Below are 25,551 nucleotides of genomic sequence, written 5' to 3' on the forward strand. Positions count from 1 at the left end.
AGATAACTGGAAATGATGAGTTCTTATGTAAAGAAATGGTAAAATAATTCAGTTCTAAAATTTAGTTTGTGGATGCATAAACTGATAAAAACTTTATGGAGGACAACTTTTGAGATAGTATCTATCAGATTCCCTCAACTTCCTCTTGTAGGAAGCAGTGGAATATGTAAGTTAACCATAGACTCTAGATCAAGAGAGTTCATTTTTCATCACTGGCCCTTCCACTTGCATCCAAGAGACCTTAAGGAAGTTACTTAGCTCTCCAAGATTGTCATCAGTTTATCATCAGAAAAAAATGGAGATACTTATACCATTGGTACCTTGAGGGGTTGTTATAAGAATATTTGTAAAGTGCTCACAGTGGGACGTGGCCTGTGGAAAGTGCCACGTAATCTAAAACTCCAATTCCAGGAAAAGAATCTATCAAATCCCTAGCCAAATGTGCAAATTCAGTGCAACCCAGCTTCCCATGGCACACAGGCAGAAACTGGCCCTAGAGAGCCACCTCTATGAAAACACACAAGTAAATGATGGTATATCTGTGTGACTGGAATGTTTGTAGAATGCAGCGGCACAACGTGCACTTCAAGAACAACATAGTCTTAAGCATAAAAATAAATCATACCAATATATATTCAGCACAATCTCATTACTCTAAAAATGAACAGTAAATGTATGGTACGTGTGTGTGTGTGTGTGTGTGTGTGTGTGTGTAAGAAGATACATGATGAACCTAAGCAGTAATCACCTCTGAAGAGTAAAATTAGAATCAGGGAGAGGAGACTTTCGGATGTTAATCCTTTATTGTTTGAACCTTTGAAAATAAATGTGAATTGCTTTTTTTTTTTTTCCGGAGCTGAGGACCAAACCCAGGGCCTTGTGCTTGCTAGGCAAGCGCTCTACCACTGAGCTAAATCCCCAACCCCTGAATTACTTTTACAATTAAAGATTTTTTCAACCATTAGTCTGAACACAGTTTAGATGTAAGTAATTATTCTCCTTTTCCTTTAATATTTGGAACCATAGCCAAGGGGTAGATGTTTCTGCTATCATGGCCTTCAATGACCAGCCAGAAATGAGATTGTCTGAACAGGCCATTGAATTAACTGTTTGGCCATGGAGATCTAAGTGAGCAACAAACCTGGAAATGCTTAGGCTATTAGCTTGTGGTGTACAGCAAATAGAGGGTAATGAGGTTCAGGCAGTCTGTTGGAGATCTAGGACTACCCAATACTCAAGAAAAACAGGCCTGAAATATTTCAAATGTGAGGTTATGTTAAAAATCACAGTTTCAAACCGTGAAGCCAAACAGTCGGTTTTTTCAGTTTATTGTCTCAGGGAAGGCACGGCGCAGTACTTGAATAAGAACCAAAGCAGAGTTAACATTCTCAGCCGCCACTGCTTTTGCCAAATTATCTTCAAAGACATTGCCTGACTGAAGGACCTCTACAGTAAAAGTTCCTCTGTGCTAATCCATGGAATCCAGAGACGCTAAAATCCAAAGAAGGGGTGACGATGTAACTCCCTGATAGAGTGCTTAACTGGCAAGTGTGAGGCCCTGGATTTGATCCCCAGCACTGAGAAAATGAATGAATAAATAACTTCACTTCAAAGAGGCCCTGAAATCAGCTAGGTCAGCGCTCTCGCTTCACAGAAGAGAACACCAAGTTCTGGAAGGGTCATAGGACTGCAAAAACAAAACCAGGGCCAGGCCCAAGGAGAAGGCCCAGTGGCTTCGCAAGCCTGATGATCTGAGTTCAATCCCTAGTACCCACAGTGGAAGAAGAGAACTGATTTCCAAAGTTGTGCTTCTACCTCTACACATGGCTACACATACATAAACATACACACACTAATAATAATAATTAATAATAATATCTTAATTTAATTTGAACTAAAACGAAAAACAAAACCAAACTACAGCTCTCGTCAACTGACCACCACTCTGGGGGTCTTTTTTGTATTCTACTTTCCTTGTACTTTTTAATGTCTCGTGTAATAGGTAAAAGCACGTTCATGGTAAAAGGAAATTTACACTATAATGTACACAATATAACATAACATAGAACACTGAACACCTAAGTGCTCCTTCTATCCCTGCACCCAAGTTCCAGCTCTCCTCCTCAGATATAACCAGCATCAACAGTTCCTCTGACAGTCTTTCAGAGACACTGCATTCCAATCAGGTGTGTATAAATGTTTGAGTGCATGTGTGAAGTACATTACATACCTCACCAAGCTTTTTGTTTTTTTTCTCTTAAATATACCACAGAAATCACTTCTTATCAACACCTGTAAATTGTCTCTCATTCCTCTTAATGGTTACTTAATATTGCATTACATATTCTATCAGAATTATTTAATCAGCCCCATATTGGTAGATATTTAGACCACTTCCAGTTTCTCTCTCTCTCTTTTTTTCCCTTGGTCTTTTTGAGACAGGGTCTCCCTGTAGGTCCAGCTGGCCTAGAACTCACTATGTAGACCAGGTTGGCCTTGAACTCATGTAGATCTGCCTGCCTCTCTCCCAAGTGCTGGGATTAAAGGCATACACCACCACACCCAGCCCACTTCCAATCTCTTGAACCACAACCATGTATCTATTAATGTCCTCAACAGACATACTTTTGAGCACTTGGGCAAGTATGTACGGAGTAGACATCAGATATGTTCTTTTTGTGAAATGATTAGACTAGGGGCATTTACATACTAATTATTATAAATATTACCATTTTTTTCTTCAAGGCTGTGTATCAATTTATTCTACTTCCTGTAGTAGACTAGTTATCACAGAGTAAACCCCCAATGAGAAAAACAAAATAAAATTGAGCAAAACACATTAAGTCCTGACCTTCCAAAACCACCAAAGAGCTCAACAAAAAATGAGAAATGAACCAGTCAAAATCTGGGAGAAAACAGAAGTCCATATTCAAATATACTTTACCTTAATGGCATTTGCCTATCTGGAACAAATAATTGTGAGACTGTGTTTGCTTTGGGAGGCCTCACAGAATCCAAGGAACAACACTCAAAGCTCAGGGTCCACCAGGGTTTAGTACCCAGATAAAATACTTCCCAGTTTGAGATAGACTCCAACAACTTTTTCACTTACGGGTGAGGGTGAGGCAAAAGTAAAGCAGCCCTTGAAAGACTCTCAGGCAGCTTCTCATAACCCTGCTCTTTAGGAATCTTCAGACTTGTACCTGGATTAAAACAGTCATCTCTGGTAACTTCTTAAGATACTTAGAAGAAGCTAATTAAAATGCTGTCTTTCAAAGGATGTTTTCATCTCGAGTCTCACAGTATTCCTAAAAGTAATTTATCAAATACCTGTATGACGCACAAAGAAAATGAGGTGCATAGGAAATACCACGAACAAGGGTCAGTCAAAACAATACCATGGTACAGGAGATCAATAAAATTTTCATTTATTGGACTTATCAAATATTATCTATAAAACAATTATATTTATCAAATCAAACACTCAAAATTGCAAGAAACTTGGATAGGGGAGAGTAATGTTGTTTGCAAATGGAACAAATATAATAAATTAAGAATTGACAAGCCTGGAGAGATGGCTTAGTAGTTAAGAACGCTGCTGCTCTTGCAGAGGACCTGGATTTGCTTCCCAGCGTACACACACACACACACACACACACACACACACACACAGCAGCTACCATCTGTAACTCCAGTTCCAGGGACTCTAGTGCCCTCTTCTGGCCTCTATGGGCATCGCATGCACACGATGAACTTACATACATGCAGGCAAAAATTCATATACATAAAATAAAAATAAATAAGCAATTTTTTAAAATAATTCACTAAATGAGTTTAAAAACTGGCAGAATAGATGGTCAAAATAAATATTGAATAGAAAAATTAGTGGGAATAAACATTCCACAATGCAGCTAAAAAGAAGCAAAAATAGCAGAAAGACAGGAGATGGGCTACATGGAGAAATCTAATGTATCTTTAATTATAGTCTTTGAAAAACTCTAAGAGAAAAAATGGGGCAAAATAAGTATTTACATTTTTATGGTTAAAATGACTAGGAATTGTCCAGTACAGATTCATAAGACCTGAGATCCAAAAGGAAAGGAAGGAAGGAAGGAAGGAAGGAAGGAAGGAAGGAAGGAAGGAAGGGAGGGAGGGAGGGAGAGAGGGAGGGATTTAAAATTTTTTAGAAGGAAAGAAATAAAATAAAAGACCCTTAGGTAGGCCTGTTTGCTGCGAGATATACTTCTTCAAGGAACAATTAATTTCTAAAACAAAAACTGAAAACCAAAGGAAACGGGAATACATTTGCAATGTTTGTATAGTAACACAATCATAGAATTCTGCACCCAGAACAATATCCTTCTAGCATGAAAGTAAAATGCAACCATTTACAGAGAAACAAAAAGTGAAACAATTTGCAGCCAAGAGACTAGGCTGGAGGATTGGAGATGTGGGAAGGATCAAGTACTAAAAAAGGAAGCCAGGTAGAGTGGCACAGGTCTTTAATCCCAGCACTCTGCGGGCAGAAGAAGAAGGATCTTTCTGAATCTGAGGCTGACCTGGTCAACAGAGAGACTTCCAGACCCATGTTCCAGCATAACAGGAGAGGATAAAGGGGTTAAATTTGACATATATGTATTAAAATACCAAAATGAAGCCTTCTGTTATATACAATCTATTGTGTATAAAGAGACCCTGTCCCCAAAAAGTAGAAAGAACTAAAAATGTGAAATACATGAATAAAAACAAGCATTGGCCTTAAAATCTGTAATATGAACCCTTACAACATTTATAAAACACAGGATCAAGTTCATGGCAAGTACGTGTCACCAAGTGTAGGCTGGGGTTGGGGGAGCTGGAAGAGGAAGGGTGACTAAACTATTCTAAAGTCCCTGCATTCATTCCAGAAAAGGGTAACTAGTATTAACACTGGACATTGCTAAACAAAGGGTAATGCTGTCATTTCTAGAATAACTACTAAAGGAATAGAAAAGATTATTTTCTAAAATAATTGAGAGGGGGAAGTAGAGAGCAATGGAAAACCTAGTCCCCAAAAGCCAAGAAAAGGAAACAGAGATCTGGTAGAACAAGAAATGCATATGCTGCTGTTGTTTTGCTAAATGGACATGACGTGTCTATTTAATGCTGCCTAAAGAGTCATGTTTATGCCCATAAATTAATGTTACCATCAGCTTTGGTCAGAACCGCTCCTTTTTGCTGTGGACAGAGGTAACAGCAGAGTCTCATAACTGGTCCAAGTGGGGAAAATAAGAGATTGTTGAATGCTCAGCCACAAATGAGACTTCCATATCACCATCCAAAGCTCAGAGAATGACACAGAACACAGAACAGAAAAAAAATGTAAGAAGAAGAAGGAAGGAAGGAATGGAGGAAGTGGAGGAAGGTAGAATGTCAATGTCATCTTCAGAACATGACTTTACTATTGTATCTTGATCCCACACTTAATGGTTACCAGGGGAAAGGAGAAATATTTTCTTCGGTGATGCAACCATTGGTAAGGAGCCCGTGTTTCTGAAAACAGTCCTTCACCCAGGACCCTGCAAGCAACCCTAATGAAATTCACTGGGTCGTCAAACACAGACACATGCACACATACATGCACATGTACATGCATACATACATACATATATACATAAACAAATTAAGGTAGAAGACAGACTAGGAAAGAAGAGGAAGGGAATTGGCAGAATGGGAACGTAAGAGGTTAATGGGGTAAATTTGACAAGAATGCATTATATATGCACATAAAAAGGCCAAAATGAAACCTGTTATTATGTGTAATCAACATATTTAATGAAAAGGCATGAAACAAAATAGTTTACTTTTAACAAGAATATATCAGTAATTGCACTAAGTATAAGTGGCTTAAATACTAGAGTTAAAATGTGCAGATGATCAGGATAGATTCTAAAAAAGTTAAGTTTAATTAAATGTCACTTACAGTACATATAATTAAAATATAAAAATACAGAAACATTGAATGTTGGATGCAAAATTAAACCATATAAATGCCAAAAGAAAGGGGACACTATGCTAATATCAGATAAAATAGTTTTTAAGTAATAGCTTAGTCACCAAAGTTTCACACTGGGGAAGGAAAGAAAAAAAAACTATTGTAAATAAGATATGGCTACAGTAACTTTAATACAGTGAGATAAGTCCTAAGAGAGGTACTATGAAATGCTTTGATGTTGCAGAAAAAGAGCAGCAAGGTAATATATTGATTGTGTGTGGCAGTTAAGGGTAGCTCCTTAGGGGAGCTGGCATTTATCAGAATATTGACTAGTTAACTTACCAAGTAGTTCTGAGTAAGAGGAGGGCATTCTATGTAAGAAAACAATGTATATAAAGTAGACATTTATAAATATTGATGAAAAACACTGTTTGAGATGGTGAGGACCAAAGATACAAGGTGCCTTGCTCATGTGATGGTGGGTAACTGTATTGCCCAGACCCCTGCTTCATTCCATAACATATTTTTTTTTCCCAGATGTGTCAAATAAAGTCAAGGGTTCACAGTGAGACCCTCTTCAAGAAGTGCTTTCACAAGAAGGAATGGGATTTGCCTGGGATTATGGTCCCTCTCCAGGGGGCAAATTGCTAGAGTAACGATCTAATGCATTGGCTCAAAGGCCTAGCCCCTTTGCCACAGCCTGAGTCAGTTGAAGAAGGGAAGCCCATGCTGCAGACTTCCCAGAGGTGTCTGCTAAGGCCCATAGCAAGCCCGTCCATCCACCTTCTTCGATCTAATCATGCTTCCTTTGACCTTGTAGGTGTTGCTGAAACACTTCTCAGAAGCTGCTGAACAGCAAGTTCCACCCTGTAGTCTGTTTTCCAGGAAATGTTACCTGCCTCAGTGTCCAAAGTGGAAGAAGGTTTAAGGATCCTGACCCATGGTCCTGTATTCCCCTACACCTGGCTGGGAGCATGTGGGATTTACTATGAACGTCACTGGGGCCAAAAGGCCAGTTTTCAGTTGCTATTTTTCCCGTGTTTGTTTGTGTTCTTCTTTCCTCATTCTTTTCCTCATTCTCAAATGAAACGATCAGCCACCAGGCCTTGCCCTCCTTCTTGTTGGCTTGGGCCTGTGGTTAGATGTTCTTCCAGCCCATCCTGCTCTTGGCCTTAAGGCTGAGATACACTGAAATCTTTCGTTCAACTTTGCTCTTGTTTCTTGGCAAATCCTTTCCTGAAAAACCCAAGTCTCTGTGGTTAACGTCACTGAAGCTTTTGATCCAAAGATCTTGTTTGAGATTTGATTCTATAGATGGATTTTATAAGCTCTCTAACCGGTTTAAGAAAATAATTCTTTTTGTTTGTCTATTTGTTCATTGAGATAAGATCTCTCTATGTAGCCCAGGTTGACCTTGAGTTTATGATGATCCTCCAACCATAGCCTCCTGAGTGCTAGGATTATGACATATACTAGTATGCCAGGCTGAAAAGAGAGTTCTTGATAACAAATATTGGCTATTGTATTAGTTACTTGTCTGTTGCTGTAATAAAACACCATGACCAAGGCAACTTATAGAAGGAAGAATTTATTTGGGCTTATGGTTCCATCGGGATAAGAGCCCATCATGGCAGGAGGCAGCTGGGGCAGAAAACTGAGCACTCACATAGTCAAGCATGCACAGGAAACAGAGAGAGAAAAATGGAAGTTGGACAAGGTTGTGACCTCTTAAAGCCCTGGTGACATGCTTCCTCCAGCAAGACCACACCTCCTAAAATTTCTATAACCTTCCCCAAAGAGTATTGCCAACTGGGGACCACATACCAAGTGGTCAAGTACTTGAGCCTGTGGGGGACATTTCTCATTCAAACCACCAGAACTATCAGTTCCCTTTTCCTCCACAACACTGGCCCCATTCTCCCCCAACTAGAACTAAGGCAGGATTGGGACTCTGAGGCTTGCCTCAGCCCATTTGTGTGTGGCAAAGTTTACAAAATGAAAAACAGGGGTGTCTCACAGAGAAGGACCTAGGCACCCTGCCAGAGCAGCTGGGAACTCTGGTTAGCACTTTGATGCAAATACCCAGCTGGGTTCACTCATTTCTTTACCTCACAGCACTATCCTCAGGGTGCTGGTGTGTCTGTTTTCTCTAACATTAGAACACGTGGAGACCATCACAATCTGGATACTGACAGTGTATCAGACTGGGAACCCAGAATAGCAGAGTAGTGCCCAGGTAAAAAACAAGGCCACTGCAGTCAACCAAAAATCTGAACTTTACTCCTAGGACTGCCAGCAATGGGCAACCTACTCTCTCTACAAGCTTCAGGAAACCCATCTATACAAAAACCAACTTTGCTGCTGGGAAAGTTAATGAAATAATGAATATAAAGATATTAACACAGTTCTTGGCATATAGTAAACAGAGTAATAACTGATAACTGCTTTTATAGTTTCCTGCTGTTAACACTCAGAGATAAGGCTTTACAGATGCCCCTCTTCTGACCTTCATCTTTTTAAACATTCAGTGCTTACTTCCATATATCTTACTATGGGATTAACAGAACCTTCAGTTCTGAAGTGTGTGTGTATGTGTGTGTGTGTGTGTGTGTGTGTGTGTGTGTGTGTACATTTCATGTATGTGGGTACACATGCTACATGGGGAGGTCAGAGGTCAAGCTTGGATGTCTTCCTCAATTGTTCTCCATCTTCTTTTTTGAGACAGTCTGTCTCGGTTACTATTTTTACTGCTGTGATAAACACCTTGACAAAACAACTTAAGGGAGAAAGAACTTATTCTGAGTCACAGTTTTCAAGTCCATCATGGGGGGAAAAATCAAGGAGGTAGAAGCTAAAGACAGCTAGTTACATCACATCCACAACTGGAAAGCAAAGATCCATGAATGCCAGTGCTCAGCTTTTTTCTCTATTTTATACAGTCCAGGATCCCTGCCCAGGGAATGGAGCCACCCATAGAGGATGAATCCCATCTCAGTTAATGCAATCAAGACAACTCCTCCCCAGGAATGCCCAGATGCCCTTTTCCCAGATTCTTCTAGATTTCATCAAGTTAACAATTATCATCACAGTCTCGCACTGAGCCTGGAACTCACTGATTTGGCTAAGCTGACTGGCCAAGAAGGCCAAGGATCTGCCTATCTTCAAGACCTCAGCACTGGGGTTACAGCAGCTTTTTTTAACATGAGTGCTAAGGATCCAAACTCAGCTCCTCATACTTGTACAGCAAGCACTTCACCAGCTGAGCCTTATCCCCCACCTTCAGTTCTGAAACTTTCAAGGTAAGCTTGTCCTCAGCCCTTTTCCATGGAGGTATCGAATGTTCTTTCAGCCCATCCTGTTCCCAGTCCCAATGTTGAGCTGCATTGAAGTCTTTTATTTCAACCCTACCCTTCTTTGCAAGTATTTTATTAGTCATTTGTCCTAATTGACCAGGTCTCTACTCATCACTAGAGATATTTTTGAAAGTCTCTTCTGAGAAAAAGACAAGAAGGGATTGGGAGAAATTGTTAGCGTCATTCTCATGCTAAGTGGATTTTCCTAAATTATCCAATTACATGCCTGAATTCTCCATGGAAGTTTGGCGAGGGAAGTCCTAGTGATGGTGTGGCACTGAGCATGACAATTTCCCCCTGACTTTTCTGCCCATGAAGGGTGTTCCGCAGTGACCTCCCTGGAAACAGTCTCAGAAATGCTTGGGTGTGAAGCTTGGAGAGAGCACAGATACAGACAGTGGCTGGGTTTCAGCAGTCAGGTGTATAATCTTGACTGGCTCATGGAGCTCCCCCGCCTCCCAAATACATTTCAATAATAACACTAATGGTTTCAAGCAGCACCTTTGCTGTACCTCATTTATTTTTACCCCAAATTACGGAGACTCAAAAAAATTTACTGACTGCTTGGGTTTTCTGACTAATTGGGGTAACTCTATGCTATAGCCATTAGGAGACTTAAATATAGCTCTTCCTGAGCAGTACTCTTTATTGGATCCCCTGTTATCCTTTAAATATCTTGGTGTGCAAGTGGATAAAATTAGAAAGAATTTGTTTTCTTTAAATTACCAACCTCTGCTTGATAAAACTATTAGCGATTTAGCTAATTGGACGGCTCTTCCATTATCATTAATTGGCAGAGTTAATACTATTAAAATGGTTGTTTTATCTAAATGTTTGTATTTATTTCGATGCTTTCCCATCAAGCTACCTAAAAATGCTCTAAAGCATTGAATTCTGCAATTAGTTTTGTTTTATAGGCCACAAACAGAGTTAAGATTAATCTTAAAACTGCAGCTACTCTAGGGTGCCAAAGGATTAACTCATCTTTTTCCAGGAGATGGGTGAATGCTGAACTTGCTTGATCAAATTTTGTCCAATATTCCTGGATACCCTCTACAAGAAATGCCAAATCCCAAGAGAAATTGAGGAGAGGTTCTTTTTTAAAATTTTCATTTATTTTTAGTTATGTGCATTTAGTTATGCGTGCCTCCTTGTCTATGTGTGCTACATGCATACAGTGCCTGAGGAGGCCGGAAGGGGGTGTAGGGTCCCCTGGAACTAGAGTTACAGGTGATTGTGAGTTGCCATGTGGGTGCTGAGAATTGAACCCAGGTCCTTTGTAAGAGCAGCCAGTGCTCGTAACTGCTGAGCCATCTCACCAGCCCCTAAAGAGAGACTCTTGTTGATATTCTTTAGTAAGAACTGTTCAGGAGAGTTCAAATCACTCATATATGTATTCAATCACACATCCATTCATTGAGCAAATATTTACTGTGCCTCTCTTAAATACACCAATCACTACATGGGCTATTAAGGGAGATTTCAAAGGGGAATGAAATACAGTCCTTGCCCTCAGGAAGTGCAAATAAGTAAGGAAGAAATAAAAACTATGGGTAATGTGGTACGTGCTAGAATGGAGAAATGACCAGCATGCTGGGACAGGGCCACGGGTGTTACTAAACCTGCCCCGTGAATGAAGAAAGCTTTCCAAGAGGAGCTAACATCTGCCATCTGTGCTGGCTTGAAGGCGTGGAAGGGGTGAGAGCTCTTCTATGATTTAAAAGAAGAAAGACTTGAATAGTCCCTTTGCATAACTGAGGCAATTTGATTTTTTTTAGGATGGTTAGGGTGACCATTTTCTCTTTGGGGGTGGGGTCATGGGTTTACTGTGTATAGGTACCAGGACATTAGCAAGAGATTTAGCTAAGGTTTTCATGATCTCACTGAATGTTAACATTATGACATTTGAATAGAATGATAGCATGGGCACATAGAGTTCTAGGTGGTTCAGAAATGGTCCCAGAAGAGCTCATTTCTATGTCAACAATAAACTGAAGAATGGTCTTCCAGCAATATGCCAGAGGACCCCTCTCTATCAGGGCCTGTTCCAAGTTTTGTTTGTTTATGAGGTTTTTGTTTGTTTATTTGTATGTGGGGTGTATGTGTGTGTGTTTGTGCTCATATATGTGCATATGGGTGTGAAGGCAAGATGTCAACATCAGGTGTCTAGACTGCTCTTCAACTTTGTTACGTATATGAATGTTTTTCCTACACGTATGAAATTGTACCAGATGCTTGCAGTGCCCACAGAGGCCAGAAGAGCAGGCACTGGATCCCCTGGAACAGGAGTTACAGATAGTTGTTAGCCACCATGTGGGTGCTAGAGAGTAAACCTGGGTCCTCTGCAAGAGCAGCCAGTACTCTTAACCATTGAGCCATCTCTCCAGCCCCTTTCGTCTTATTTTTTGAGACATGCACTCCAGGAACTCTACTTGTCTCAGCCTCCAGTGCCAGGATTACCAGCATGCCTGGCTTTTAATATGGGTGCTGGGGACCCAAACTCAGATCCTATGCTTGCACAGCAATCACTTTGCAAACTGAACTATCCCTCTAGCTCTTGTCCCAAGTTTTTATTACTTTGGGTGAGGGCACAGAGATTTCATTCATTTGTGGATGATGCAAATTGAAGAGAAAAATAGGTACCGTGCTGATAGTTCTATGGAGGATTCTTAAATATCTTAAGAGGCTCGAGTACAGAGTCAAGGATAAACACATATTACTAACAACAACAGAGCACTGTCTTAGTCTCACTTGCTGAAGCACAGTCATGGAGACCCTGGCTTATTAGTGTATTGTGGGTCAGTAGAATGCTTCAGATTTGAAATCAATAGCCTAAGTTCAAGTCCTAGCTAGACTGGGTGTCAGATATGTAATTTCAAGTGTGATAAACTTTTCTGAGTTCCAATTTTTCTGTCTTTATGCACTGAGTATTTGTGCTCCCTCCCAAATCCATGTGCTCAAACATCACCTCCAATGTGATTGTATTAGGATGGGACCTTTGGGAGATAGGCAGGTCAGAAGACTAGATCTGTTGTGGATGGGCTTAGTGTCTTCACGAAAAGAGGCCAGAGAGCTAGCTAACTTTCTGCTGTCTCCACCAAAGAGAAATTGTCAACTTGTAACCTGGAGCAAGTCGCTCACAGAATCAGCCATACCAACATTGTGTGGTGTTGAACTTTCAGCCTTCAGAACTAGAAAAACATAATTTCTGCAGTCTATAAGCCATTCAGTTTAAGGTGCTTTGTCAGAGTACCCCAAACCAACTAGATACCAACCATACACTAAATCATAGTGTAAATTGACAGAGAGAATTAAGCACGTAGAAAGAGCTTTATAAATTATCCAAAATATCTTTTCCTAATGTTGAAATAATAGCAATAGCAGTAACTTACATGAGGTTCTAAGATCTCAGTGGAATTAGAACCCAAAGTATACTAACAATATGATATGGCTTTCAAAGAGGCCACAAAAGCCAAATCTACATCACTGGAACTGATTCCCTCACTAGATTCACCTAGAGCCCATTGAGGTCCTGGGCTCAATTCAATGCAGGGGGGTAATGCTCATCTCAAAAGCAATCTGGCGTATAGTAGGCACTCAGTAACAGTTATGGATTATATTCATTTTGATAAAGATTGCAGCAAGTCTAGTGTCAAGTGATAAGGATTCTTAGAACATAGGAACCGTGAAAACTGATGTTTAAAATGTAAAGATTTTTGTATGAAAATGCAAGGACTTTAGGATCATCACATGTGAAGAGGTTAAGCACGTGGTCTGTAGTTGTACAGTAGTTGGAAGACATGGGAACAAGAGAACAGATTTGGCATTTGCCAAACATCTTTTGTAAGCTGCACTTGTGAAGGAATTACTCTGTTGCTCCAGAGGACAAACTGGGACAGGAGGGTAGAGGTTACAGGAAGTCATAATTTGGCACAATAAATGGAAGTAATATCTAAAATTAGGAGCCCTTCCTCATGGGAATAGGCTGGTTTTTGAGTCAGAATATTTAGGCAGAATGCTCTGGAAGAGATTTCTGATATGTGGAACAGATTAGTACCAAACCTACTCTGGTATTGCTTATGTAATTTGTTTTAAAATATGGATGTGGGACTAGAGAGATGGCTCAGTGGTTAGGAGCATGGACTGCTGTGGCAGAGGCCATAGGTTCAAATCCCAGCACCCACACTGCAACCATCCATAACTCCAGTTCCAGGGGATCCGACACCCTCTTCTGACCTCCACAGGCAATGCACAACACCAGTGCACTTACATACATGTAGGCAAAGCACTCATACACATTAATAAATAATTATTTAAATAATTAAATAAAAATATGGATGCATTAAATGGGATTGGAATCTAAGGACTTGAGATCCACTAACCAACCTTCTGCATTTTCAACATCTCTATGGATAATTCTGATACCCAGGATACATAGAGCTGAGAATCAGTAGAGTGGATCTGCTTAAAGCTCCACTGATGATAGAACAAAAGTACCACACTGTTTAAACAAATACAGTCCCACTCTAGAGACTGAAACTTAATTGAGACAGAGGAAAGACCAGGAATCACTATCATCTGTGGAGTCTAAAGGACCCTGGACTAGGCCATCTCTTAAAATCCTTCCCAATTTCTAGGATTTGGACAATCTGATCCAACTGTAGCTGCTCACTGGTTCTTAATAGCAGTTTTGAAATATTTGAATGACAGCAATAAAGCCCTAAGCACCAACACATATATCTGTAGCTTGCTGCAGGATTCTACATGCAGTGTCTCTAAAGAATTAAGTGCATGTTTAAATGCACATGTTGACTTTTCAATTGGCTGCAGTTTTCTATCTTAACTGATTCCGGTAAATATATGGACATGCATATGGAAATGGCAAGAGAATTGTTTTAGTTAAACAATTTCCTTGGTCTAAACAGACTTCAAGGCTGTGATGAATTAACAGTTGAATGTAAAACATTCAAACAATATTTGAGAAATATTTTCACGTAGACATACTCCATTCTCTGAAAAGGTGAACGTGTACAGCACTAGAAATTTCTTTTAGAGTATTTCACTCTAAAATAGACATGAGAAAGTATTCAAATACTTGAACCCTGATCTACCATCAGAGCTGGCAACCTTCCTTAGGTTTGTATATGTGTGTGTATGCATGTGTGTGTGTGTGTGTGTGTGTGTGTGCGCATGTGTGTGCAGGTTTATATAGATGCATGTGTATGTATTAGTGTTGCAGCATGCATGTGTATGTGGAGGACAGAGGACAACTTTGAGTCATTCCTCAATTCCTCCGGTACCATCCTGGTCTCACTGGCTAGTGAGCCCCAGAGATCTACCTTTGGCTCCCTAGCACCAGGATTATGAGCACATACCACTGTACCATGCCTAGTTATTTTTATTTGGGCTCTGGTGATCCAACTCAGGGTCTTGTGCTTGTACAGCAAACACATTAGCAATTGAGCTCCCATTCCAGCCCAACAGCTTTCATTACTTTTATATAGTTTTTGATAGTTCCCCTGAATCACCTGAAGACTCATATTCCACCTCAGTAACCCAGACTCTAGATCTGCAGGTCCTCTCTTCCTTTTTTTCTCCTTGTCACTTAGAACCAAAGTCAAGTTTCCTACGATTTTTGAGAATGTGGCTGGGCAATGAATGAAAGAGAAATTATTGTAGAGCAGCTAAAATGTGACTTTTTGCAGTTAGGTTTTTCTTGCAAAATACAATTCCTTTAGTCCAGAGGAAACGACTCTTACAGCAGCTGCAACCCTAGAGCTGTTTGCTTCCAGCAGGATAGATGAGGTCTGGAGGGACCGGTACTTCATAGACTCAGCTTGTGAGATACAGGTAAAGACAAACCAGGAGGAAAGATAAGCAGGCGGGAACAGGGGAAGAAAACTGAGTGTCAGGACACCCTCTATGACCCAGGCACCTAAACCACACCTTCTGCTTCGCCCTTTGTTCTAGTAAGTGAAAAGCCTGTTCTGCCTTGGGATCCCTTAACCAATTTACAATAGTTTTTATTCCAAAGTTGGTAGGCGCTGGTGGTGAGGAGATTGAATGACCTGGGAGAGGATCAAAGCATATTATTTCAGCACACATTGGGAGAGTCAGTGAAATTATTACAAGATACATTTCTCCATGGTTCTTTCTCAAAATGTAATCTGGTGGAAAATCTAGGTCAAAAGGAACAACTTAAAAGGGCAATTATTTTTTATCATCAAAGATGTTTTACTCAAATAACCAAAACAGATGCTTTGGTTTAAGCACAAATTTGATAAGCCAATCTCCTTCCCAAGCGTGCGCTGACATATTTCCCTACAATGTCATCTTCTTCCTTCAGTCCTCCGTGGGGACAAAGTTTGAAGATTGTCTTTTGTAGTGCCTGCAAATTCCCTGAAGAATGAAGCTGGATAATCCATGATTTACCCCAAAGAATCTCAGCTTCCTTTATTGCAAAGAGCAAGAAAAGGCTCATCAGCAGTAGATGAGCAAAGACTGTGCTTCTCCTTCCTTTGAAGGTGAGAGGTAGACGGTGTGAAGGCATCAGGAGAGGCTTGGAGAAGCCAAATATGCTCTGACTGTTCCTTTCAACTGACAGGAGAGACTAGGCTACATGGTCACCTACACCGACCACCATGCATTTAACTCTCTTCTGCTTAAAGAAAAGCTGGACCTTCTCCCCAGTCCTCATATGACCTGCCTTGAGGCTCTCTTTCCTAGAGTACTTTGGCCAAACTGGTCATTTAATTTGCCTTCCTTACCTTATTCCTCCCCCCAAGTCCTTCCACCCTCCACGCAAATCCACTGATGTGCCCAACTCCTTGAGAGGGAAGGAGCAGAAAGGTAAGTATTTGGTCCCTGCCAGTCTCTGTGTGCCTGCCCACGGCAGCACAGGTAACCCATAATGAAGATTCTGTAAATCATACAAAGCTATGACATTTACCAGTGATGAGTGGATGTGGAAACGGGAATAGGTTTTCATGCACCACTTACCATGCCAGGAGGGTCCTCCCTGGGGCACGTGCAAAGCTGTCGAATTGACAGTCTTCCCACAAAGACACGCTCTCATGATGAAATACGGAAAGTCAGCTTTCCTTAAGCAACTTACAGATGAGGAAACTGAGGCAAAGTAAGGTTGCCCTAAGAGATTTTATAAAATAATGTTATTCAATGGCCAGTATACAAAACAATATAATATTATACACTTTTAGGAGGTACTTTAAGCACCCAAAATAAAATTTCAGTTTCCCCACAAGATAAGGTTTAGACAAGGGAAAGAAGGTAAGCAAGTTTTACTGATGAGAGGAGTGTTCAGTCAGAACTTTGACACAATGCCCAAGTTGTAACACACTGCTGCTAAGCGTATGAACTGTAACATTCTCTGCATCACTAAAATTCTGCAGAGTTAAGCATGAGTTCTATAAACTTCACCATCAGGACACAAATCAAAAGAGCTGGGGAAATTTCCCCAATTGTGAAGTTTGCTGGACAAATGACTTAATATGGGACTTAAATAACTTGTCCAGCTGGGAATAGAGATTAGTAAGAATGTCTTTTAGGAAATATAACTTTCTTTTAAAGTGTGGGAGCTTTGCACATACCCATCTAACAACCTGTGCTGTGATGACTGGCTGTGCCAAGGTTGTATGAGGTCTTCGGGAACAGAAAACTTGCCTGTGTACATTGAAATGGGTTGAGCTCCTCAGATGAAAGGCATCTCTATAAGGCCTGTGGATATGTATTTGATAATCTTTGACATATGTTTAATATTTAGATTTCCAAGATTATTCATGTTCATATCCGCTGCACATCTCGCCTCTTGCCTTTTGTGCACCCTGGGAGATGTGGGTTTGGACACGTTTCAAGTCAGATTTGTTCCTGTTGCTTTACTGCTGCTAACCACGGGGTCACTAAAAATGGGAAAATCATCTGCTTCTTCCTCTGCTGAACTTTGAATTCAAAACTTGCAATTTTTTTTAAAGGAGGAAAGAAACATGCAAATGAATAATGAGAGCAGTAAAAATAAATGTGTGGTTCTGGGCCCTGTTTAATTTTTCTTAAGTGACAGTGTTGTTAATGCTATGAAATATTTTCTTTGATAAATGTGAGTTAGTTAATTTGCATGAATGGCTAGTCTGTCATTATTTTCATCTGTTGAGTTATGGATTTTTTTTAAATGAGTTCTTTTCTGTATGGCTTTTAATACATTGTTATTATATGTGATCACTGAGCTTTCCTAAGCATATTGAAAACATGAGTTTCATCTCTTTAAAAGAAGTGGAAATTAATTTTGAAGAAGTAATTTATGTAATAATGAAGTTCTTCAGATAAATGTATTTATAAGGAAAAGCCATTTACACATTATTCAGTATTCTATTTTGTGCCCAAGTCTCAATCACAGAAAACTTTGGAAATTCAAAGCTTAAGCTTACTAAGGATCGCCCCCCCCGCCTTGCTTAGCTTCATTAATTCCTAAATAACTGAAAAGGGAAAGTTCTAGAAAATCTCCCTTGGACTATGCCACAGTGAACTGAGGAGCTGAAGAAAGATCATTTAATCTAAACTTGGAATTTTGCTACATTCCAGGGATGCCTAGAGAGATTTCAGTGGTCTTCCGCGAAACAAGCAAGTAAAAAGAAAATGAACCCACCAGGGGAAGAGATGAATTCTAGTCCATGCATGGCTCCATCTTCTCCTTCCTCTTCTCTAATTGATCTGAAATTCAACCCAACAGCCCCTGAAGCTTTAAGACAGGCGTCTGTGCCTCCAAATTGCCCAACTATACGCATCACCATTTCCTCCCAATATACACCTGTGGCTACAGGAACACAGGTGGAGCTGCAACCACCAGACAATCGCTTCAGAGTCTTAAGCTGTGGGAGACAGCATCCCGTGACTCCTAAAGTGCTGCTTCAGCTTGGTCACAGTGGAAAGGGCTAGTGAGTATATAGTCACTGGTCACCTCAGCTTGACGCCTTGGCATGTAAATGACAAAATGCTAAGATAATGGGATGCAGTGCTCACTTCCAACCCACCATGCTGGGAGAGGCCCAGGATTTTGCTTCATGACCAGGAAAAGAGGCTTTGGGCCCTAGGAATGTCAACTTGGGCTCAGATCCACCTTGGCCACTTACATGCCTTCTTAATCAGCTCTTTCCTGGCCTGGAGTGAACCCCATATGCTAACTATAGTTACTAATGTATTTATTAAATTGGGGAAATAAGGCCCGTTTTATAACACTAAAATAAGTCCAAACAACTCATGGCATTAGGTAGCTTTTGCTCCCCTTATTATTGTGTCATTATCCTTGGCACAATATTCATTCAAGTGTAAACTACACATCAGAGCAGGAATTGCCTCGTCTCAATTTAGTGTTGTGCCTCACTTAGAATTTCACCTGGATCTAGAGGCCTACTCTGTCCTTCTCTCCTAACAGCTCTGACAGTCATTCAGATCATATCCAATGTTCATTTGTTTGCTAAGTGTAAGCCTTTGATAATGATTAATCTTCATCGTTGACTTGAAGGAATTCAAATTCACCATGTAAGTCAGGTGTGATAGCACACACCTTTAGTCCCAGCACTAGGAGGCAGAGGCAGGTGGATCTCTGTGAGATTGAGGGTAGCCTGGTCTACATAGCCAGTTCTAGGCCAGCTAGGGCTACTTTATCTCAAAAAAGAACAAAAAGTTAAAATAATAAAATAAAATAAAATAAATTCACTATGGAAACACACCTTTGGTGTGTCTGTAAAGATGTTTCCAGAAAGGTTTAACTGAGGAGGGAAGACACACCCTGAATAGAGATGACACACCCCATTGGCTGGGGTCCTGGACTGAATAGGAAAGGGGAAGAGAGCTGAGCACCAGCATTCATCTCTCTCTGTTTCCTGACTATGGGTCCAATGTGACCAGCTTCCTCCAGCTCTTACCACCGTTCCTCTCCTCTCATGATGGACTATACCCTCAAAATGAGCCAGTGTAAATCCTCCCTTCCTTTTGTCAGGTATTTTATCAAAGCAATGAGGAACATAGCTAATACACCTTTCATTTCACAAGTACAGAGTTGAAACTATGGTATCCAGTGGAAGTTGTAAATAATATGGTTGTGTAGCTGGTTCAAAGCAGAAGTAAATCAAGGATAAGCTCTGGAACCACTGATCCCATGTCCCTCTGGGTTTTGTGGTAATATGACTTAATGTGAAAACTAAAGTTTTCTGAGCTTCAATCTACCTATGAAATAAAGAACAAAGATAATATGTGGCTTACATACTCCAATTCTATTCTGTTAAGGACCAAGTGAGTTGATACAGATACATATGACATTGTACAAGTTAACAGAGCTACAATTGTTACTTATATTAAATAGTATAATCATCCACGAATGAATTTGAATGTTTTATTGGTCTCTTGACAAAAGTAACTGTAGATCTAGACCAGGAGTTGGCGTCTTCAAGTAACCTTGAAATATTGCAGTGCTCTCTGTTAACAATTGTGTAGTTGACCCATTCTATAAGCATGTTCTTCCAGTTAGATCATTAACCACCTGAGTGTCAGATACACCATGACTCCTAGTCTCCACTCCTGGCTTCCTTCTCAAAATTCAGCACAGAAACTGATCAGCACTTTCTGCAAAATGTGTTAAGTCACTCTGACCCCAATGTTCATGACCCAACATGGAGACTGTCTTACTCCTGGTCTTCCCTGGGCCCCAATGCCTCTGAGTTCTGGCCCGTCACCTTCAGCTCAAGGTCCCACTCTTGCCTAGGCCTGAAGTACTGGCTTTCAGCTTCATTCCTTTATTTCTGGACCCAATTATGGTCATTTGAACTGAAGGTTTGTTCTTTTCTGGTCCCTCCCCAAGGGTTGAGGTCTCCTCTCTCATTCCCAGCTTAGTAGTTGATGGCCGGCTGCCTGCCTGAACTTCCAGGTGTGTGCTCTTAAGTTTTCACTGTTGGCACAGCAGGTATCCCTACTGCCTCGTCTTAGACCATATTGACAATTATTACCCGGGATTGTAACATCTAGTCTGTCAGGCTTTATCCACTCCTGGGCCACCAGGCTTTATGCCAGCAGACCAAATTAGGCGAAAGTCTGAGGTGTGGAAGATGTTGTGACTCACACATCTTTGTGTCTTCAGCATGCCTACATGGTGCCACTGCAGGCTAATCACAGAACCTCAGCAAAGAGCCATGGGTTGATCCAGCATAAAATCAAAGCTGGTTGATCATAAGGTGTTATATCTAAGTTTCTTGTATTTTTAAGTCTGTGGCTCTCAGCCCAACAGACCCAACATCTTCCTTCCTTCCTTCCTTCCTTCCTTCCTTCCTTCCTTCCTTCCTTCCTTCCTTCCTTCCCTCCTTCCTTCCTTTCTCCTTTCTTTTTCTTTTCCTTCCTTCCTTTATTTATTTATTTAGAGACAGGGTATTATGCTGTAGCCCAAATTGACCTGGAAGTATACAGCACAGGCTGCCCTTGGACTTGTAGCAATCCTCCTCTCTCAGGCTTCCAAGTGCAGGGGATTACAGAAATGAGCAAAATATCCTTTTATTTTAAAAATATGATCCTTTCTGTATAGTCCTGAACATATATAATGCAGTATATTTTGTTACCCACATATATACTTTCACATACTGACATAATATCTGAAATATGCAGGAGAAAAAAATAAATTAATTCATAATAAAATGTACATTTTTATCAATATTAATTTAATTTGATGAATCATTTACTGAATTAATAACTGCTTCTTTTATTCGATTGATTCATTTCCAGAATTTCTATTTGGTTCTTTTTTTTTTTTTGTATAGGATTTGTGACCTCTCTAGTCATGTGTATTTGGCTATGTTTACAGTACCACACATGAATTCCCTCCCACTGAATGGGCTTTAAGTCCAGTTAGGTAGCTGTTGATTACCCCCAAGATAAAAGTGCCACTATTGCCCCAGTATAGTTTGCTATGTCTGTCATTGTTGTGGTTATTAGGCCTTAAAGCTGGGGTTGGACCACTGACTAATGTTCTCCCTTAGCAGCTATATAACAAAAAACAGTGACACACAAGAGAAACCTCCCTTCGAGTTGTTAGCCAGGATAGTGAAGAAAAAAAAAAAAAAAACCTCCCAAAATTGTACAGGCTATTGTCACAGCCCTTGATTGCCTCCCAGGACTTGAAGACCCTCTTTCTGAAGACAGGACATACTTTGGACACAGGACTTGGAGTAGTATACTGGAACTGACCTGGAAGCCCCTCCCTGAAGGCCAGCTCTTATGGTTTTGGAGAACACTGTGCAAGCTGCTAAAACGTGCATTTAAATGTATACATTTGGAAAGCATGGCAAAGTGGTCAAATGCTTGTGTGTGGAGCAGAGTCATAGGCACGGCCACTGAGGCAGCAGAGATACCTCTGTTGCTGCTGGCCATGTGGTTTTTCTGTGTCCAATTCTTGACAAAGTTCTGAGCAAGATAAAATATAGTCTTCCCCTAATTTGCATGGTAGTTGTAAATTTGTGGAAAATTTAGTGTGTATTAAAATTAAGCAACAAAATATGTAAAATGGAGTTGGGCTTCAGGCTTAGGCAATTATAAACAGGTTCACTTGCATGGCTGTCTGGCAAGACCTTTAGAAGTTATACAAGGGCTAGAGAGATGTCTCAGCAGTTAAGAACCCTGACTGCTTTCAGAGGGGACCTAGGTTTGGTTCCCAGCACCCACATGGCAGCTAATAGCCATCTGTAACTCCAGTACCGGGAGATGCGGCTCCCTATTCTAGCCTCTGCAGGCACGGCAAGACATGGGTGCATTTATACACATGCAGGCACACTCATACACATATAATAAAATAAATAAATTTCAAAACAAAGGAATCATGTGGGATGCTGCATGGTTCTTCCTCATATACAACTGTCCTGGGTGTAGATGTCTAGGATCTCTGGCTCCCACCCAGTATTGTGACATATGGAAATCCTCAAGAACCTGTATAAGAGGCAGTGTGACTGACCCCTGTTGAGAATCATTGGCCTTACCCACAGATTCAAAAGTCTCCTGTACCAGAACCCCTCTCAGAGGGGTCTGACCCATCTCTGTGACCTTGAGTTTCCTGAGAATAGTTTGACTGGGTACTTGTCTTTAAGGTTGGCACACCCCATACCCAAGGGTCAAAGTTGAATAAGGCCGTAGTCTCAGCACTACCCAGTCTTGGGGCTCTAAAGAACTAAGGTTGAGTTGTACAAATGAAATGCCAAGGGTCTCTGCAGCTAGTCAGGAAGATTAGAAAGCAAAGCTGTCAGCTTTTCCTTACTCTGCTTACTCTCAGTAGCATGTTCTTTAAATTTGTTGAACTTAAGGGTCAACAGTAAATCTGTCCTCCGCATGCAGGATTGAAACTTATCTCTGACACGCCATTTTGTGTCTCTCAGGCCCATCCTTTCCTTTCCATGCCTCTGCTCTTCCTCCTAACACAGATGCACAGAAATGGTCCAAACCCAGTCCGTTCCTCTGTTTCCAGGCTTGTTCAACTTTTTGGCAAGGGGACATGACATTGTCATCTACAGAGTTCATGCTCAAGAACCAGACAATCCAGTTACACAAAAAATCTAAAATCTTAAGAAATAATCATCATACAGAAAATATCTCATAATGCTTTTAATAAGTTTACAGTTTTGTGTTGGGCTGCATTTGCAGCTGTCCTGGGGTCACAGATAGACCAGGTTGGACACACCTGCAGGACTATCCCTCCATCTTTCCTCCTGCATCAGCCTCTCCCAGAGTAAATTCTGCAGACCATCTATGTAATTCACACAGGCCAGGCTGTTTCCCCATCAGATTTGTCATGCTTCCCTCTCTGAATGAGCCCTGAGTGCTCCCCAGAAACCCACTCCCTAGAGGCAGTGCCACACCCTCTGCTCTGCAGTGCACTCCTTCAGTTTCTGAAGTAGAATCTCTGGTCTCTTGCTTTCTGCCACATCTTGGTGGCAGTGTGTGGGGGGGGTCTTTTCTCTTGCCTTACACCTGGAATGACTTTTCTCCTTCACTTTGATTAAAATCTTAACAACTCTAGCTTTAAATCTAGATATCACTTCCTCCAGAAAGCCTTCTTCTCTTTCTGAGTTCTTCTGTCATTTTCATAGTGAGCCTCTTACTTTAGCCTTGATGACGAAGGTCATTTGGGGAGTCTTTTGTGTCCCCAATGGCAGATAGAAGCTTGGCATAGGAATATCCTTATTTCTTTGTTTATTTTTATTTTATGTGAATGAGTATTTTGCCTCCATGTATGTAAGTGTACCCATGTTGTGCAATGCCTATGGAGGCTGGAAGAGGGCATTGGATCCTCTGGAACTGGAGTTACAGATCTAAACAGTTATTGGCCACTATGTGGGTGCTGGGAACCGAACCCAGGTCCTCTGCAAGAATAGTCAATGTGCTTAACTTCTGCCATCTCTCCTGCCCAATTCTTACGATTTTTATGAACTAAATAAAAATGTAGATGGTAGACTGATCCTACATTTCAAGTTTGGAGAGGAGACTCCCTAATCCCCTAAATCGCGCCTGCAGAACTAGCTTTCTTTCCACCCAACTGACCCAGAATTCCCTCAGGAAACCCACTGAGCCCTCCCTTTAGCTGCAACATTAGTAAATTTAACGTAGACATCTAACTTCACAGTGGCTCTGAAAACATTAACTAAGACAATAATAAATTAACACAATAGCCAACTAATAGCAGTGTGATGCTTTCATGTATGAATTGGAATGTGAACACTGAGATTTTCATTTCATGGTTGAAAAATACATGAGTTGACCCAAATACTAATTTCTGCATTTCCGTCATTTACATAGCATGGGTCAGTAATCATTTCTTGCCTAAATGGCTTTCCAAATGAAAAGCTGTGATATTGTAATGGTTTATCATATTTACAAACATCCCATCATGCTACCCACTTACTACTCTGGATTTACAAATGAGCAGATAGCATTCTCTGGAAAGACAGAAATGTGCCTGAGCTGAGCGAGCAAGTTCCCTGAGGAGAGACTCATTTGTTTTTCTGTCCCTAATGTTTCTGAGTTCAGGAACCTCTACTCCATAGGGACACCTTCCAACCACCCCCTTTCTCCTGTGTTCTATATGGTCAGTAAGGGCCAGAGATGGGCACTACCTGTGTTATGGTGATCCTTCCGTCTTGCGGCTTTGACTTGTCTCCTTTGGGGGCTAGGAGTGCTGAGAGCCAATGTGAAATTTCATGGGGGTAATGCAACCTGATGCCTTTTACAACAGTTCCAGACAACATCAAGTACAGTGTCTAAGGTAATCTTCTCCCTCATTTTAATGCCAATATGCTACAAATCAGTACATGACTTAACCAGTCTTGCATAAGTCACATCTTTGTCTTTAGAGTCCCCAGAGTTAACTGCTACCTCAGGGATCTCACCCCTGTCTTTAGATGCTACCTCTCTTCAAAAATGTGTGTTTTTAAAGGATGATAGCTTTAAAGCCATAGATTAAGGGAAAGCTCATATAACAATTACCCCCTCCCCCAGGAGTTTACACCTCTGCTTTGCTCTGTAATTATGACTTGGGTTGAATGTTAGCAGCCAGCCTCTGTGAGGACAGGATCTACAATCAATCATGCATGCTTGCTCTCAGCCCCAGATGTTCTCAGGCCAACATCTCCTTGGTGAGGCATCTGAGCCTCCTACTTTGGTACAAACTCTTAAAAAAGAAACTAAAGAAAAAGAGAAAGAGTTGAAGTCATGTATTGGGCTCTCCTGTGACACTACTTTCAGGACTAGAAAGAGGCACCTCTGTGCCTCTGTGTCATATCCAGGGCCGCTCCTACCATGTGTTTTCTCATGTTTGGGGTGGTGCCCAAGAAGCAAGGGAAGAAGAGAATTGACTAGCCACATTTCACACCACTGGGAACCCTAAAGTGGCGGCTACAAAGCCTATGGCATGGTCCAGAGAATGGTAGGAAGGATTTAGCTGTTAGTGAACAGTTTTCCTTCAAACTCTCTGAAACAGAATGTTGCCTCTTTAAGGACCTTTCTCTCTCTGTCTCTGTCTCTCTCTCTCTCTCTCTCCTCTTTCTTTCTCTCCCCATCATCTATGTGTATCCATCTCTACCTCTGCCTCTGTTTTTCAAAGGTTGTTTGTGTATGCACGTGTGCGATTACATGTTTATATGTGCACCTGTGTATGTGTGTGCACATGTTTATGCATGTGGGGCAGTA

The sequence above is a fragment of the Nannospalax galili genome, unplaced genomic scaffold (genome assembly GCF_000622305.1).
Source record: "Nannospalax galili isolate Female #2095 unplaced genomic scaffold, S.galili_v1.0 scaffold153, whole genome shotgun sequence".
Lineage (NCBI taxonomy): Eukaryota > Metazoa > Chordata > Mammalia > Rodentia > Spalacidae > Nannospalax > Nannospalax galili.